The sequence below is a fragment of the Oculina patagonica genome, chromosome 9, assembly GCF_052425735.1.
Source record: "Oculina patagonica isolate OP01 chromosome 9, crgOcupat, whole genome shotgun sequence".
Classification (NCBI taxonomy): Eukaryota; Metazoa; Cnidaria; class Anthozoa; order Scleractinia; family Oculinidae; genus Oculina; species Oculina patagonica.
In genome coordinates this window covers 7,538,427-7,555,176 of record NC_135766.1, presented here as the reverse complement: position 1 = coordinate 7,555,176, position 16,750 = coordinate 7,538,427, and the positions used below count along the sequence as shown (strand labels likewise).

The following is a 16,750-nucleotide window of genomic DNA, read 5'->3' as shown; positions in this document are numbered from 1 at the left end:
TATTTACACGTCCTAGTGTAAGATGGGATTGAATTTTATATTTTTGCACGGCATTAAAAGCAGGCAAAACAATAGCACGAACGTTTTTGGTCCTGTGTTTATCGACTAAGGATGATAATACATGAGCGTAATGATCATTTTCTACTAAGCAACTGACTGATTTGCTGCTTTTTCTGCTGAAATATTTTTCCCGTTTATTTGAGATAGCTAACTGTAAATGTAAATCATTGTGATGTTTATGCAATAGAGTAAACAGGTTGTTTTTCCACGGTTAACAAACAACCCTGCCTCCATGACTAATAAGGGTGAATGCCTAACTAAGTTAGAAATTTCATCCTCCACCTCTAGTTTCAATAATATTCAATTTGGTAAGCTTTCCTTTCAACCAAAACCCGCAAGAAGTGAATGATTGCGCCAAATTGATCTTGACAAGCTTCTTAACTGCGAGCTTCCCTCAAGTTTTTTTCTAAGGCCTCGAAATTGGTGAGGTTTCTACTTCCCCAAACATAAATTGCCGTAATAATTCGATTAAGCGCATGCACTCCTCGGCAAGTGCCTTCCCCCTCAATTCAACACACCTTATCTCGATTGGTATCTTTGTAATAAGCGCCCCTATTCCAATAAGGACTCCCTTTCCGATAAGCATAGTTAAGAACGAAGTAGGGCAGATTTTACCAAGTCCAAGGTTGGTAGTTTCGGCAATCCAGAGATGTCAAGGTAAAATGAAATGAAGTGTCCCGTCCCAAAAAGGCGTCGGGTCTCCAATAACCGCCTTCGCTCGAACTACCAACGTTTAATTGTACGGTATTACACATTTTACAAGCAAAACAGATAACAGATTAGTTTATTACCAGTTCTAGTTTGATACAATTTAATTTTTTTCTTGACAGTTGAATGTCTGTGCATGGCGAAACACTTAATTGATCTTAGAAAACAATCGACACATTGAACTCATTATATGATTATATACGAGTAGGAGCTGAGTTCTTCAGCTACACATCATAAGTTTGACATAAAGTTTGTTTTACGATCAACTAGTAAGTTTTGTATTTTCTCTCTTCTTTAACTCGAGTTTGACTGTTATCATATTCTCATTTAAGTTCTTTTTAAAATGGAGGATGCTACCCTTATTTTGAAGCCTGATCTGTTCTTATAATTTTCCACTAGTTTTATATCTTAAACATATGCTACTAAACGTTTTTTTGGAATTCGTCATAGCTGTGTAAACTGTGATGTTGTATTTAAACAGTGGTTTATTTCGCTTTACACATTTTAACTTAATTCTTTGAACATTCACCAAAGTACAATATACGTATACTGGTAAAGTTTATAATAATTTTGTTGTTCAGCAAATGTTTGACAAGAATCATCGCCGTATCATTTGTATAATTATATGCTCATCCTCTTTTAAGTAAGGCACCATTTCCTGTAACACATATAGACGGTGAAACAATGTTATTTCTACTCGAGTTCATTGAGAGAAATGCAGTATTATAGAGTCTAAAACACAGGTAACTAATAACACATGGATTAATAATTCGTAACATTCACTGAACACCTAAACACAATTTAGGGTCTCTTTACTGAATTGACCATTTATCTCTATATATCTTCTTATTGGAGACATATTTATAAACTTTTATCACTCGGCTATAACATTTCAATTGCACAAAATCATACTCCGCATAATAAGTAGTTTGAGACTACTTCCTTTTCACTATGAAATGTAGAAAACTAGTAACTATACTAAATGCAACGTGAGAAACGACCGAGACATACTATTTTATTTAGGTTATTTACTTAGTTATGAAAACTTTTAATCTGTATGCTTCTTGATGAAACGTGTTTTCTTTGGTGTCCTCACCACTGACCTGTGGATTAAAAGCACCAGCAGATATTATCACATTGTTTTGTTCTAGAACATTGCATGAAAGGGACATTATCATTGGGAAGTTCAGAGCAGATACAAAGGACAGATTATTTGCTTTACATCCTTACTACAAGCCTGATAAATGTTTGAATACCTCGCAACATGTGATGGCATTAAACGTTTTATCCGTACAATAGGTTACAAACTTATCACTAAAAGATTTTCGTTGTCTTTCGATTCGAATTTGTAAATAAGAGTAAATCAGGCTTCCCTTTTCCGAAAACCCTTTTTCCACCTACAACTCGAGTTATCATGTCACAGATATTAGATATTAAACAGAAAGCTTGCTAATTTCTGCAAAAAAAAAATAGTGCACGGAGAAAAATAGTGTTATCAACTGACAAATGACAAACGGCCGACATTTTACATGACTGAAAAAGCCCTGGCAAAAGTTTTTGATAACTCTTGTCTCCACTTGAATATCCTTACCGAAAATTACTAATGCAGTAGAAGTAGTGGGAAGTAAATTGGCACTCACCTTTTTCCTATAGAAGGTAAACAGACCCCTTGTACACAAGTGTTTGGAGGATGGCAGTTGTTACATGGATTAACAGCTGTATATACAAAATAAAACAAAAAATATTGTTAGAAACACAACAATATCGGTCAGAGCAACTCATCACTGTGATAATTTACACTTTCCGTCTAAAAGAAATGTGCGAGCCTGGAAGAGTGTGGGGTGGGACGCTTCCTGTATGCCAATTCACGAATAAAAGGTGAAGGGAGAAGGTAAAGGTAAATGGAATTACCACACGTCCGGACTTTATCTCGTTTTCCGTGGCCGTTTTAATTTTTAGTTTTAAATTAAAATAAGAAATAGAAAATGTTTCTATAGTCTGTTGCAAAATCTCAAATAAGCTTTTGTTTTGGCAACTCCACTCTCCTTGCCTTGTCAGGCACTCTTCATAAAACACTTTTGTTCTCCAAAACTAGCTCCCTTGTTTGTAACAGGCTAAACAAAAAATCTTGCTCGTTTCCTTGAATGTGTAACTCACGTGTGCAAGTATATCCATTTCCATTGTAATGCTCGATGCAAACACATATCCCATTCTGACATTTAGCAAATGGACTGCACCCCTCACATTCAGCTTCCTCTTCTATAAGGAAGAACAAAGAGATACTTATTATGAGGAACATTTTACCACATGCGGGTAATTGCCTCTATAAAGTAAACCAGTGTTTCTAGAGCAGTGGTAGTTAAACCTCTACAAAACCACTGTTGTGCCGGAGAAAATAATGTAAAAAGAATGATGCAGCTTATGACAAGGCTACGGTCTCAAAGTCTCCATTGTCACCAGTCGTTCAGAGCAGCTGAGCAACAAAGGAGTTGTTTAATCTTTGATCTCTTGTCACGTAAGTTTTCAAAACTTTCCATCCTCCGCTTCTTACACAGCGAATAACCTTCTTTATATACACAGAATGTTAAACGCAAAAGTGATTTTTAAATTCCTAATTTTCTCGATGCTCCCTTTTGAAATTAGAAATATGACGGGTAACCTATTCAAATAATCGTTTTAAAGGGTATTATTGATGTTATGTTTTTGTTGTCATTTATGTTCCTTTTTCTAAGTGTTTTTTGAGGTTTTCGAAAAAACGAACGGCAACAACAAAAACGTTGTCATCTTGGACACTTTTCTTAACTCTACAAGCTGAGGTTACCATTAACAGCTTTTATTATTTACGCTACGTACCTTTTTCGCATTGGTAGCCGTTGCCATAATATCCATGTTTACATCTACAATGACCATTTGCACAGACCGCGTTTACGTCACACTTTTCACATTCATCAACTGTAAATAAACACAAGGAAAAAATAAATTTTAGGAAAAAAGTAATGGGTTGGTAGTCACAGTTTAAAGAACAGGAAAATTAAAAAAGATCATTATTGTCCTTACTTTCACAGTTCGGTCCGCTGTACTGGGTGGGACAGGCACAGTCATAGCCACCTCCATTCTCTGTACACGTTCCTCCATTCATGCATGGGTTGGGATGACACGGAGACGTACCACCCCACCGACTCCTGGTACTCCTGGAACACCAGTGCCACCACCTGACAATAAAATGCTCAATGTTTATAGTAAGAACCGCCAACAGAAGCAAGCTACATTCTTTTATATTAAGTATCTATATCTAAGGTCCCTATTCCGTGAACTTATAAATTGATAGTTTTTTAAAGTTCCGTATCCCTATAAATCCTTGATATAAATCCTTTCTACTTTCCCTATGGTGTATACACCATATATATTTCTGTAAAAATTAGAAGCGAGAATAGGTCTGTATCAAGATATATAACATATCAGTTTGTTGATTACCTTTTGGCTTTTCACAAAATTCTCCTTCATACTGTTCAGGGCAGCTGCACACGGGCTTGCTATCTACTGCTGTACACTGACCTCCATTTTGGCATGGATTAGGATTGCAGGGGTTTGTAAGACTCGTTCCTAATTCACAGTTGGTGCCTGAGAAGCCTTCTTTACAGAGACACCCATAGGTCGATCCCTTGTCTACACACTGGCCACCGTTTTTGCAAGGATTGGACTCACAGGGACTGGCACGTGACCCGGGTGCTGTCAATAAAGATCGTGTTAAATAGCGTCTACTATAGATAGTCAATGAATGAATGAAGTGCCAATGGTATTTAGCTTAAAAAACTAATTGGGGACAAGATTGGTAAGGTTTCAAAAATAGAAAGAGTAACGAAAAAAGAAGGTCCACTTTTGGCACACAATGCCGTTAAAAGGACGTAAAGACAGTTAATACAGCTCATGCAGTATCATCTGAAAAAAATTGTTGAGTATCAACTGAAAACTAAATTATCATTTAAACATATATCTTTTTTTGAAAACATAAACAGCTAAGAATAAATTGTTTATAATTCAAATCATTGCCTCAAATTGTTTATAAAGTGGCGAATAGCCTTATAAATTCCAATATTTTTTCCATTTCCGAAGTCCTCCAGAAACATAACGAAATGACCAAGTATGGAAAGCGAGATAGTGTCACGTTGTTTGAAATTTTGGAATCCCTGGTCGCGTGCGACGTGCACTGACTGAATGACGCTAGGCTTTTTCTCTGTTGAGGTTCTGGTTCGCTCGCTATTGTTAGCCATGCAATGCATGCACTTAGGTTTCTCCATATAGTTTCATAACCGCGCACGCGCTGCTAGGGAAAGCTTGTCGGAATCTGTGCGCGCGAGCATGCGCGATACCGTAACTTGAAGAATTTCTATTTTGCTGACCTCACGAAAAGGGGCACATATTGCGCGCGTTCCAAACGGTGAATTTTTTTAAATTGGCCTGGGTGAATTTTTCTTTTTTCGCCCATATGAAAAAAAAAACAACAAATTTTATACATACATTAATGCAGTGGGTTTAAAAAACGAAAATTGCGAAAAACAAAGTACAATTTTTGTACGTACAATTTTTCTTATGGCTTTGGCAGCAGAAACTCTTTTGAGTTTCTTATGAGTTTTCTACTTTGTTATAACAAAAAGAGGTAAAATTCACTGTGTAGAAAGCTAGAAAAAAGCCGTCTTTACGTAAGCTTGCATCACAAAACAGGCTTAGCATCTCTGTCGATAGTTGCCATAGCAACGAGATTAATTGAAAGAGTCTTCCTCAGATAGACAAAAACAACAGATACTTGATTGTAGACATTATAGCAAGTGTCATGCAAAAAATATTTGCAAAAACAGAAGTGAGCTCACACGCAAATGTAATTGCAACGACTTGCAGATTGCTATATTGAGCCACCTTAATTTCATTATGGCGTGGTGACTTATTTTTCTCACTTCAAACAACATATATCACAAATGCACATTTATACGGTAATTCATTTTAATAAAAAGATACAACACAACACAACACAAAAATGAGACAAATTTATTGACTTTATTGGCGATTACATTTTGTGTCCATTTAATAGTGAACATCACATCTTTTGCCGTGAACCATGTCTATAAGGTTTGTATTTTTTATTAGCTTCCCAGTCCTTTTACTGTAAGTTAAGACTTTAATTCATTCGCAAAAACTCTACATTTCACGATTAATGTCTTTATCATAACACTCTAAAAATGAATAGCGAATAACACGTGTATAGATTTGTGTTTAAGAAATATACACTCAATATATTTTTTGTTCAGTCAACAGAAAATTGATGCAGTTACATCTCTGGAGGTCACGTTTTGTTGCACAATAGTCCTGTAGTTTGAATCTTTATTCTTTTAAAACTTTGAGTTTTCTTGGGTCTTGAATATTGCCAAGCATACATGCAGGTAGACGAACCGTCGTAAATCTTTCTACAATGCCGTGTGTTAATTTTCCTTCACTTAATGAAAATCTTTTGTAATTTTCGGTATCTCCAATATAATCAGCACAAAAATGCAAAATACAGTGTCGATTTCTCGAACCTCCAAGGAAAGAATAGGGTTTGGATAATATTCTCTATTTTAGGAATGAAAAGATTCGTTTTGTCGTCACGTCCAAGCTGTTTACAACACATTGTGTGATTGCTGATTGTGCAGTTTGTCTTCGTCCAGGTAATTCAGTTGTATAAGGTGGCGATGGAGAGCTTCAGAAACTGCCTGGAGGCCCGTAACTCCCGGGGCTACCAGGGGGGCCGCTGGTAGAGGAAGAGCTCCCTGGGCTACCCGGAGGGCCATATGGCTTGGGGCTTGATACGGGGCCACTAGGGGGTCCTGGTGGACCTCCGCTGGAAGGTGCTGCGTTTGAAATAGAACGTTTTTCATTTAAATGTCTGTTTTCTACAAGCTGAAGTAATACAAGTACCTCCCAACACGCTTGGAACAGAGTCACATAATAACGATAACAGTTTTGAATGGTTTTACCAGTCGTCACTATCTATTTTAGACTCTTATCTTTCGGTGGCTTGTTAAAAAGAATACCAAACTACCTGTATCACATTTTTGCTGGCCGCAAAGATAATAGAAAAATCCTGGGGTTACACTGTTTTGTTTCTTTTTCCTCTTTTTTGTTGTTTGTAATCGTATAACAATTTTTCAATACATTATGCTTTTGCAATGCTGTTACTTTTTATAGCCATGCAAATAAAGCTCGAGTATTGTTGTTGTTTTTGTTACTATACTGACAATAGTTTCGGCATTTTGATAACAAGGGGCTCTACTGTACATCAGGACATAAGAGTATTAAAACACCTTGCAACAGATATCATACCGCCTTGTCCTCGACGTTAATAAAAACTCCGGTGCCAAACATTTGGAAATTCAATTATAAAGCACAAGGGTTGTGTACTTACGTCCTCCTCCATCTTTAGGCGAGCACGTCTGGCCATCACCAACCCACCCCTCCATGCATACACAGTTTCCGTTATCACAGCGAGCGTGTGAGTCACATTTGGCACATTTGTCAACTATAAATGTAAATGATATTGCTAGATTATTGAAAAAGCTAGAGATTGAATATATTTCTGTGTATATAACTAAAATTCATTGCCATAGTATTTGGATGTAGCCAAAGTGGCTACGAGCTGAAGGTTGCATACAATCCATAAAAAAATGAAATAAGATAGCAAAAAGGGGGGCCCCCCATTAATTAAATTTAAACTGGAGTAAAATGTTTTCATTCTAGTGAATAAGCGTCCAAAGTACTAATGTTTATGGCGGTTTACCACCTTTGCAATCAGTGGCATTGACAATCATGGGAAATATTTTACTGCATTTGGAAATTTCTCTCCAAATATTTGCTTTAATGAGATAATAAATAATTACAAATACGAATCACGTCATTTTTCTTATTTTCCTTATTGGTTCTTACTTACGTTCGCAGTAGTTTCCTTCGAATTGCGAAGAGCATTCGCAAGTTGCTACTCCATTCATTTCTTTGCATGTGCCGGAGTTTTTGCAAGGATTTGGTGAACAAGGATTTGCTTCTGCAAAAATAAAAATGTTTCCAGAGCTGTAAGCTTAAAAATTAAACGACAACCTGTTTTGTTATTTAATTCAATTTTCAGGTTACAGAAAGTGTGTAAGTACAATTAAACAATACAACACTTGGTGCATTAATTAGGAAAAAGCATAAAGCATATTGCGGTTCCAGCGCCAATTTCCTCAGAGAAGATATTTTATTATATAAACTACAGCGTTATAGCGAGTGGTAGCAAATAAATACAAATGGTATCACACATGTGTGGATAAAAATAATATCCACACATGTGTGATATCATTTTTGATCACTCAGCCCGCAGAGTTTACCATGTTACAATGCTCAATGAGCCACAGTTTATCGATATTAAGTCGAAATATCATGGGATAGTCCTCGGCAATCTTCGGAAATTTTCGGAAAAGTTTGGAAAATGTTTGTAAACATTCGTACGACCTTCGGACAACATTTTAAAAATCTTCGCAAATCTTCGTAAAATAGTCGGGAATCTTCGGATTTAATAGTAGGTTTATATAATAAACAGAATAATACATGGTTGCTTAAGGATATGAAATTTATCTTCTGGTGTTCAAATCGATATCTCACTCGTTAGCTGCGCTCACTCGTGGGATATTAATTTGAACACTCGAAGATAAATTTCATATCTCCGCGCAACCATGTATTATCCTCTATACAATACTTTAGCTGCAAAACATAATAAATTTTCTTCTTCCACTTGTAGAATAGGTTAAAATCCGTCTGCCTTTTTGTAACTAGGTTTATTTGTTGCTGTTTCTTTTTCACAGAATCCATTGAGCGGTTTTCACTTGAGTGTCGAAAAAATTCGCTTTTGCATTGGTTTTGCTTTACTACGCTTAGTGATTGGTTTCAAACTCTCACGCCACTTTCTTACCAATCAGAAGTAAAGCCAAAACCAATCGTGACTCGCTTGCGCACGTTTTCCTGCGCCTCTTTTACTGGATTGTCTATGTCCTTTGTGATTGGCTAGAGTGATTACTTTGATTTGGTTTTACCACACTCAATAGGCCATTTCTGAGTTACCCTTTGCCTCTGTCTCAAAACGAGTCTACGTGCGAAACCATTCAGCATGAAAATGAGTTTCACCTACAGGTCCATTTTCATGCAAATTAAACTCATTTTCATTTGAATTGTTTCGCACGTAGACTCGCTTTGAAACAGAGGCAAAGGGTAACTCGGAAATGGCCTATTGAAAAATGCTTCAAGAGTAATTATAAGGGATATAACTTACTTTCACAATCATTTCCTTCAAAATTGCTCAGACACGTGCACCTGTATCCATTTTCCTCTGGGATGCATGTTCCTCCATTCTTGCACGGATTTGGAATACAGTATTGCCGAGCTAAAGTCAAACGATTTAGATAAAAAAAAGGAATAAGAATAGAAACGCACAGGACAAGTCAGTTTGTTTCAAAGCTTGGAATAAATCATTACGTTGTTTTACTACTCTAACTAGAGCTTTGTTTGTGATGTTTCTTCTCGATGCGATGGGAAGTATTTCGAGAAATACTTAACCGACATCACCGGCCACCTTTGAGTGTACGTCCCGGTTTTGTTTTTTGTATTTCGCTTTTAAAAATTTATGGTTGTAATTTTCCACTTACTTTCACAGTGTGGTCCGGTCCATCCAAGTGCGCATTCGCAGTCATAAGATGAGTCGGTTGGAACACAGGTTCCACTGTTTTTGCACGGATTAGGATGACATACATTTTCTTCAAACGAAACACAAAAGTTAGATTCTTTTCCATAAATCAGATGCATGATTATACTGAAGACAATTTATAACGAAACACAACCCTAAAGCTTCGCTTTCTGGGTAATTTCCCGTGAACGCGTACATGGGCGGTATTAAGCTATTTCCAACACTAGTTATTTTAATAATTATTTTAATAATTTTGACTGCTAAAAGGTCAAAATTTAAGTTTGTTGATTTTAGTCTCCGTGGTAAATTTTGACTCCGTGGTGCTATTGAGAAAAAAATTCTAGAGTTACTGATATATAAGGCATTTCTCCGAGTATATTTTAGTAGTAAAAGAAAAAGACAGGTGTGATCAAATAGTTTTTTTTTCTTAATCAGAAACTTTCTAATTCTCACTAAGGCACAGTGACAAATATTTTCAGTCACATATATGCGATACTTGAGTATTCATGAATTATAAATTCATTGCGAATTAACCTTAAACACTGATACCTACTTTTGCATATTCTTCCATCTCCATGGTAACCTTCTTTACAGACGCAATGTCCCAAAATGCATTCTGCATTGGCACTGCAATATCGACAACTGTCATCTGCAAGGAAAAAGCACGAAAAACTTTACATTTGATACCTCTAAAGATCTAGTAGATTCTCTAACAAGTTTACTCTTTTTAGAAATGCAAGTACAGTCAACTCTCCCTAAGACGGACACCTTGGGGACTGGCGGCAGCTGTCCGTCTTAGAGAGGTGTCCGCTCTGTAGAGAGTGAGGTAACATGACACCAGTAATTCTGAGATAATAAAGCTAAACCTTTGCACAATACAACAAACTTTTGCTAACTGCAACAAGACTAAAATAATAAAGGGACCGTATTTGCTTTTTAAAGCAAAAATAATATAAAATTGAGAGCTTCTACAAACTGTAATACTATAAGTAGAGTACGACCTCTTTATTGTCCATATACGTAAGCAAAGAAGTAATCCGTTAAAGCGTCACTGTTTGTGGTTAGTAAGCTTGGTATACACGTATCCTTAGGGCACTGACTAACTTTGCGAAGTTTGGAAGTATTTTCACTAATAAAACATGATAAAAAAAACACTTCTCAAGTGTCCGTTAATGATTTTAAAGTGTCCGTTGTCCGTCTTAGAGAGGTGTCCGTCTAATAGGGAGTTTGGTTACAGTAAAATGACTGAAAAACGGCAGGGATCATCACCAAGTGTCCGTCTTATGGAGGTGTCCGCCTTATAGAGGTGTCCGTTAAGAGAGAGTTGACTGTATATCCATCTATAAGCAAGTTTGTTAGTTACCTTCGCAGTTGTGGCCAGAGTATGGCGACAAACACTTGCAAATGTACGACATTCCGTTCTGCTGAGTGTCAATAATTGCAGGATTAGCGTACATGCTTAGCGATTCGAAGTTGTTGTGTAGAAAGTAGGTGTCCACGCAAGTTCCTCCATGTAAACAAGGGTGGGACAAACAAGCACTCATTACTGCAAAAAAGTATTGAAAAAAACAGAGGAAAATTTACGGTCGCTAGTTTACAGTACTAAAATATATGCATATGTTTTCTCAAGACTCATGAGCTCAATAAAGTTGAATTTTCTCTTGTCACGTGATATTTAATATAAAGTTGAATAAACCCGCCATTGTTTTATGCCAGTTAGGCTTACTTACATTCACATCTGTCTCCATGGTTACCGACTTGACAGACACATCTGTAAGACGAGCCTTCTTCAAGGCAGGATCCACCATTGTGACAGGGATTCGGTCTGCACACGTGATCTGATGAAATATGTAAAACGTATGTGTTGATATGCTCTCAAATAAGGTAGGGAAACTGGTTAAACAATCGAGAATTTTTGAGGAGGCTATGAAAATAGGTAAAATTCTAATGATTTAATCCAAATTTAATAGCTATTTTTAAATTTAAGCATCTAAAAGATTCTTCTGTCGTCCAGGGGAGTACTCAACATAATCTAGATTAGGGGGGGGGGTGCAAATCCTGACCCTGTTTAAGGTGGCATAATACAGTTTTGAGGGGGTAAGTGAGCCCAACTTTTAACTGTCTTTAAAAATATTTAGGAATGTTCTTTCTTTCTCCTATTATTGTTTATTAAAGCATATAGCCATCATATGTGACATTTGACCAATAAAAATGCTTATAAACAATCAATAAAGAGCCAAAATGAATGGCCGAGTACTTAGCAGGGGACTGAGCACTAGTTGTTTTAACAGCGTTTTTCTCAAAATCTACCCGTATGACGCCACCTCAAAATTTAAAAAATTACAGATTGGCTTTGATTAAACATTTATGCAAAATAAAATAAAAATCTGTAAGACAGAATTTGAGCTATTTTTTTAAAGGGGCAAAATATCACATTTTCCTATTTTGCGAAAAATCTGTCTTACAGATTTTTATTTTATTTTGTATGAATGTTTACTCAAAGTCAATCTGTAATTTCTTAAATTTTGAGGTGGGGTCATACGGGTAGATTTTGAGAAAAACGCTGTTAAAGCAACTAGTTCCCAGTCCCCTGCTAAGTACTCGGCCATTCATTTTGGCTCTTTATTGATTGCTTAGTAGCATTTTTATTGGTCAAATGTCGCATATGATGGCTATACGCTTTAAGAAACAGTAATAAGAGAAAGAAAGAACATTCCTGAATATTTTTAAAGAGAGATGAAAGTTGGGCTCACTTACCCCCTTAAAACTGTATTAATTTGTAAAAAAAAAAAAAAAAAAAAAAAAAAAAAAAACCAAAAAAACACAAGCCACCTTAAGACACAAATCTCTGATTTTTCCACCCTGTTCAAGACAGGATGCTAAATTTTGATACATCCTCTAAGGAGTAGACAAGTGCCTCATTGGCTTTGTTGTAATCAGGAATTAAGCCTAGCAACATTGCCGAAATCAACGGGTCAGCAAAATGGGAAATATTGTAAAAATTCGGTTTTTGGCTAAGTTCGTATAAATTTACACCTCTACCTATCCTGTTTAAGACATTGGTCCATGTAAAGATACCCCTTAGGAACAAAAAAGAGTGAGATACCCTGTTCAAGACAAAAAAGCCTGAAAACCATATCCTATCAGGCCGTACGTCCCCGTTAAGCCCTTATAAGGGAGTGCACCCCCCTACCATTGTTCCAACAATCATACTCACGTTGACAGTTCATTCCACTGTAGCCGACTCTACAGTTACATCTGTATCCATAAGTCTCATCAAGACAGGTTCCACTGTTCATACAAGGATTGGAAAAACAAATGCTTCTCTCTGTAAGACAAGTGCACAGATTATTTTGTGTACACTTACAGTAAAGGTAATGTAATCAACTGTTTACAAGTGCAAGTTCCTAAATGGACTGCAGCAAATCAGCTCTGGTTGAACTGGAGCCCAAAAGACGAAACAGGTTCGATGCAACTGGTGAAGCACTGTGGAGGGCATATGCGTCGCAAGGTGCGAAAAGGGCTGTTGACAAACATTTTACTGATTAACCCCCACGTACTGCACCTGGTGCCTTATACAGTAAGACTTATTAAACACTCTTTTGTGATTTCTACCCCGATTTCTACGTTGCAAACATCACCATATCATCGCACTACTTGAAAACTGAAACTGAGTTCTATGCATGAATGTCTAAAACGATTCTTTACATCGATTTTTCTCTATACAAACCTACAAAAAAGTACGATCAGCAAAATATATAATTTACCTTCACAAGTGACGCCTTTGTAGCCAATAGGACAGGTACATTCGTATCTTCCTCCAGCTCTTTCTGTACATGTCGCACCGTTTTTGCAGGGATTAGGAAGGCACAGATTGATCTCTTCACATAGGATAAATGATTATATATTAGTCAGGACAACATAATGCAAAAAAATCTAACTGGCTGACATGTAAAAATAAAGATGGCTTACATCAGGTTTTGGAGTTGAATGTAAATGTTTCATTGCACCCTTAAGTAATGGTAGCGCATACTGTTAGACGCAATGCAAATGGCGCATGACATCTTTACGTATCTTTACAAATTTTAAGCGATTTATTTTACCTTCGCAGTTCTTTCCCTTGAAGCCTTCTCTGCATGTACACTCAAATCCTTCGCCTTCATTGATCCCTGTGCAAGTACCGCCATTTCTGCAGGGATTTGGATGACACTTGTTCTGTTCTGTGTAAAATATAATTTTCATAAATTGTAACAAGATGAGCCCTTGACAGTTGGGTGTCATTATAACATACCAATGAACGAAAAACGTCTCTAGGACCTCTGGCCAGCCAGTCCGGTATATTCCAGAAGAGATATTTCCGTTGTTAGTCAGATTTTTCCTGTCCAAACAGTCAATGCATAAATATTATACACTGTTGTGGTGAATTTGTTAGAAAATCTCGTGGAAAAGGGGTCATTTCACATTCAAAAACAGGCGACCGGCTGGCCAGTTATGACTAACGGAAAGCGCCCTAAGAATTCTTGGGATCTCCATGAAGCATTCATCCATATTTGAAGTTATTTTTTTCCTCGACTAACACGGTCATACCTTCGCAGTTCTCTCCGCGAAATCCCTTTGCGCATGTGCACTCATAACCCTGTCCAACGTCATAACACGTGCCGCCATTCTTGCAGGGACTTGGCTCGCATTGACTTCTGACTAGAACGAGAACGTTAAACCTTAGTAAGGAAACCTTTTTTTTGAAACATGCTAAGAATGTAGCCAATGAAATCTGGCAAGAACGCTTCTTCTATGTTTTTTAGGAAAAGACTTCTATTCCTTAGGACATGACAATGCAATGACCGATATACTTCCAGGCCAATACAAACCAAATTATGCCCTGGCAATGACCTGTACTTAAAAGAACCATTTGTGTGCGTTTCAGAGATATCTTAATTTAAAAAAAAAAAAAAAAAAAAAAAAAAAAAGAACAATGTAAAATTTAACGAACATTTAGAGCATCTATTGATGTAAACGTTCAAAATTTTCAACCTCAGCTCAAACTGTAGACATTCTGATATAAAAAAGGGTGTATAGTGTATTTTAACCTCGAATAGACTTTCAAGGCCGTAGCAAATGTTGCGGACACATTGTTGCAGACAAATGTTTCCCTTTTTGCTCGCGCGCGCAACATTTGTTGGGGACACAAACAAATGTCTGATTCTTTCCCGAAACCTTTTATTGACTCGATTTTGTGTTTGCAACAAATGTTGCGCGAGCAAACAGGGAAACATTTGCGTCCACAACAATGTTTTCTCGTTTGCCAAAGCCTTCAGAGACCAAAAAAGCAGTTGAATTTTTCTCGCGGGGTATAGGAATTATATGAAGTAGGGCCAATACGACTTACTTTGATTGGTCAATACAGTAAAACGCTCTATGGATATCAACTTACGCTCACAATGCGTTCCCATAAATCCTGGAGAGCAGGTGCATTCGTACCCATGAGCCACCACGGTACATGTGCCTCCATTTTGACAAGGTGTTGGTTCACACGTGGAATGAGCTAAGGTGTGAATTAAAAGACAAATGAGCTAAGGTGTGAATTAAAACACTGAATATGATACATGCATGTGCGAACTATAAACTAAACTGGAATGAGCTAAGGAGTGAATTAAAACACTGAATATGACACATGCACACCTGAAGTAAGCTAAGGTGTGAATTAAAACACTGAATATGATACATGCATATGTTAACTACAAACTAATACAGTCACTTGTTCTTCTTTTAATAAGCGTTTTTGTGTAAAAATAAAAAGAAATCTTTTTCATGTCTTTGCCATTATTTTTATCATTAAAACCACATTTTAGTTTTTGTTGCGTTTAGTCATCTAACACTTTGCAGAATATGCTGTAAACATTGAGAAACTTAAGTTTTCTCTACTCAGTCTTAAAAACGAAGTTGTCGCTCTTTTTTAGTTATCAATTTACGGTCATAGTAATTTTGTCGTCTATAATAGTTCTTAGTTTAAAGGCCAAAAACTAGCAAGGGTTCATTCACAGATCTGGTCAGGGCCGCATAAACTGAGCAGAGGTTTGATTCTGGGAGAGAAGAAATTGAGAATTAGGTAAGTAGCCCTTGGCGGCCATCTTTATTATGTCCTATCGATTTTTGGTGCGATAAGCAAAATAAACCACCAGCAAAACCTCACAGAAATTTAAAGTTTAACAATTGAAACCGTGTTTTTAAAGCAGGTTCCATAAATCATAACAACAATGAAATGACGGAATTAGGAAAAGGACGTTTTTAAACTTTTACTTCAAACCTGTGATTCTCTTACTGATAGCGTCTGATTTTAGAGGACGCCTGAACATGAGGGGCTAAGCTAAAACAAGCACTTCACGAAGAGTAATTCGTGTAGTCACATCATCATTAAGAATAGAAGATTAGTTTGTTTAGAATAAATTTGTTAGTTTGTATTTATGTTACTTTTAACTCGTCACAATAGCAAAAATATATAACAAAAGATCAATAAAACACTCCCTTAATTCGAAAAAGGACAACTATCTACGGTAGTTCACGAAAAATAAAAATTTAACACTCTGTTGAAAATCTATTTATAAATAAGGTTAAATTTTTCCTGCAGTTTAAGGACTAATTACAGAGTTAGGTTTCAATGAAAAATAATTTAACATTCAGCTGATAAAATGCTATATTTTTGGACCGTCAGTTTTTAAGATAACCCTACCCACATTTACACCTCTGCCCTGATTTCATTTCCTTTAACCCTGGAGCGAGTTGTGACCTCTCATGGCTGGTGAATAATAAGAGAGCGCGAAAACCTATTGACCTACCTGGGTGGTGGTGAACTATAATTCTGTGGATATGAGGATGAGGGAAATTTAGAAAGGGCACTCCGGGCACAAACTGTCTTTTCCTTTGCGAAGCATCGTTTGTCTTATGAGACGTTGCCACCTTGAGCCTTTTGTTATGTTTTGATTTGTGCGCTAAATTTCTTTTCCACTTCACAGTGTTTTGTTCCAGACGCCAGTCTCTACTCCATCCGTTTCCCTCTCTTTTTGCCTCAGTCCCATGTAGTAAGAATATTGTTACGTATAAGGATAAAATAATAAACAGTTCTTTCATGTTTCTAGTAATATTTTCCCATGAAGATAAACTCGGTGGAGAAGTCTAAACTATAGCCATTTTTCGACAAAGCGTATGGTTGTTATGAATTAATGATGTCACGTGGTAAGAGCTGAC

General features: G+C 36.7%; 1 pseudogene across 1 annotated transcript; it reads right to left on the bottom strand.

Moving 5' to 3' along the window:
• Nucleotides 1–827: 827 nt before the first annotated feature.
• Nucleotides 828–16,699, bottom strand: LOC144665583 (uncharacterized; annotated as a pseudogene). Its single transcript, XR_013572985.1, has 19 exons — nt 16,342–16,699; nt 14,940–15,050; nt 14,096–14,206; nt 13,612–13,728; nt 13,276–13,389; nt 12,726–12,836; nt 11,239–11,346; nt 10,872–11,054; nt 10,062–10,157; nt 9,471–9,578; nt 9,098–9,208; nt 7,727–7,837; nt 7,205–7,318; nt 4,243–4,497; nt 3,826–3,980; nt 3,622–3,720; nt 2,926–3,027; nt 2,409–2,484; nt 828–1,871 (listed from the first exon to the last, which is right to left on the bottom strand). The product of XR_013572985.1 is annotated as an uncharacterized LOC144665583 (transcript).
• Between the last annotated feature and the right edge of the window lie 51 nt (nt 16,700–16,750).